The sequence below is a fragment of the Hesperophylax consimilis genome, chromosome 2, assembly GCF_061612785.1.
Source record: "Hesperophylax consimilis isolate HC1 chromosome 2, BYU_Hcon_1.0, whole genome shotgun sequence".
NCBI lineage: Eukaryota > Metazoa > Arthropoda > Insecta > Trichoptera > Limnephilidae > Hesperophylax > Hesperophylax consimilis.
This window is the reverse complement of record NC_142837.1, coordinates 10,932,023-10,934,528: the sequence shown is the minus strand read 5'-3', so window position 1 is coordinate 10,934,528 and position 2,506 is coordinate 10,932,023. Positions and strand designations below refer to the sequence as shown.

General features: G+C 37.9%; 1 long non-coding RNA gene across 1 annotated transcript; it reads left to right on the top strand.

Moving 5' to 3' along the window:
- The first annotated feature begins 339 nt into the window (after positions 1-339).
- LOC149425680 (uncharacterized) lies at positions 340-1,670 on the top strand. The gene is made up of 4 exons (XR_016304181.1): positions 340-453; positions 567-694; positions 1,299-1,477; positions 1,581-1,670. It is a non-coding gene; the product is annotated as an uncharacterized LOC149425680 (long non-coding RNA).
- The last annotated feature ends 836 nt before the right edge of the window (positions 1,671-2,506 follow it).

The window sequence follows — 2,506 nt, the reverse complement described above, 5'->3', positions numbered from 1 at the left end:
TGGATTCTTCTGTAGATCATATTCACCTTTATTTCAAGGTAGTTTTGAGTGAGAAGACATTCGAATACAGGTCAATACTTCATAATTGTTTTTTTCTTAGTAACAGCTGTCAAGACCCTCTACGTCAACTTCGTTTTCACATGTAAATGTAAGCAGCATTATCAACTCATCGGAGGAATTTCTGCCGCTATCGTCATTGCGTAAGCATTTAATAGTTACTTTATTTGTTAATACTATACCTATACTACCACACTTACTTACATAAGTTTTAGTTTTGTGTGACATTTTTAATCCAATTTGCTTTCTTTTGTTTATATTTTAGACCAAAGCAAAGACGACCATGAGGTTTTTGACGTTTTGGAGGCTGATACAACATTTGCTGGTATCTGTGACCTGAGCTCATCGCATAAGCGTCAGCGATCAAGCGACAACGACTCAACCTGCATTGCAAAGGTAAATAATAAATAATCCAATATTTCTCTCTGCCAAAATTCACACTGTGAATAACTCAATTAGACCCTACAGAATCTATACTGCCCTATAAAACCGGCTGCTACTGATTTCAGGAACTATCCAACATCTGTGGAAAGATTATCCCAGCCTGCATAAGCAACAGGACACTGAGTCCGAAGGCTAGGTCAAAGCTGTGCATCGCGATCGCGGCACACATTCTCCACGCAGACAACAATCGAATGTAAGCACACATCAGATTTTTAAATGTTGATTTCCCTTCAAAAATGTCTGGCTTGTCGAGAACTTGAACCCTGGTCTACGGATGCCACCTTGTTGCTATGTATAGATACCGACTAACTTTATAACTGCAGACATGACATTTCTCAAGTTAATTAAGATAATTAACTGGTAGATCTCTGCATGGTTAAGTAGTACCTAATGGCTTCATGCATTAACTGAAAATGATAGATCTCTAGCAAATACAGTTCTATACCTATCCTATTTAAAGTATAGATATCGATCTGAGTATTGCAGATCATCGAGCAAACGAAGCATCTCCATTCAACTCTAATGCACTGTTGTTTTGATTTTTTGTCAGCCCAGTAGGTAGTACAGGTCACCAGATTTGACCAATCATGATAATTTTTTTTAAAATATAAATTCCATCCTTTTAATGTTAATTTCAGTTGATCGGTTTTTATAAAGAAAATTATAAAAACGCAGTCATCCCCATAATCTGCAGCTCTGTCTTTGTTCGCCGCTCGGTCATTTAACGCTACATGTTAGCTGTATCGTTTACCAATATATACATGTATAGTTATTTATAATCGTATACTTATTTCCAGCATTGGGGAAAGCGAATATTTAGCCTGGATCAAGGAGATATGCCACTTGTTCCCATGCGAACAACAAGAAATATATTACATACCATACTGCAAAGGGCCACCAAAATTGGCTGCGAGAGGAAAGCTCGTAAACAAGGTGCACAGCCTAAAACAAACCTTAAAACAAGAAAAGCAGGAGGGTGAGTTTATAACTATAGTTCATAGGTAAATCATTACCTTCCCAAAAATCTAATTGTGGGCAAGAAATGTTATTTTTTATACCTATTTCAATGTCTGTTACAGCATCCTCTGTTTCTGCAGCTAAAACTGCAACAGAAGTGACAGCTGACATAGCTGTATCTGAGTTCAGCGACGATGACGTGAAAGAGTTTCTTGGATTCCTCCAAGTTTCAAGCGAACCTTGGAGAAAAGTCAAAGCCTATTGGAAGAATACCTCAAAGGAAAGACTTTCTGAGGTTGAAACAATCTCCGAGTACTTTAGCAAGTACCCGCCGCTAAAATCCCCACTTGGATACGCTTAAGTAAGATAATATTCTGTATATTAAATTAATGTTTCCAGAAATTGATGAAACCTCATTTGACGTACCTAGATTACAATATCTACAACACGGGCCTAATCACGATCTTACTTATTTCAGCTTGAAGACGACTTTAATTACTTATACCCGAAGCAGGGGGACAAGCTTCTTGTAGGGTGGCCGCAGCTTTCCGAAGCCGTGTTGAAGTTTGCTTCATCGAAAAGGTCCAAGCAGATTCAGGCAATCCTTGCTGACAGCAACTGTAAGTAGTAACTATAGTACACCTATTATACCTACTATGAAAGTATTTTTACAGCTTTAGCTGAAAGATTAAAGTTTAACTAAACATTTTGAATTGCAAATCATTTTCGGTTTTATTTTGTTACAGTGGGCACCGAGATCACCTCGTTGAAACTTTTGCCGTACATGTTCCCTGTCCTCTCTTTAAAAAAATCGAAGGCCAAGACGTCATGGCGGCCAAGCCAGTTGGAGTCGCAGGAGGGCTTCCTGCTTCACATTCGCGTGAGTTTTAAACACAATTTCTATCTACGGGTACACGGCTGGAGAGAATAGACACTTGTCTTAACAAAATTTCATTTCATTTCAATTATTTTTTTTGTTTCATTGTACAAGTACACGCCCTTTTGTAAATTCTTTCTAGATTTACAGGCTTTGAAACTAGTCAATCTA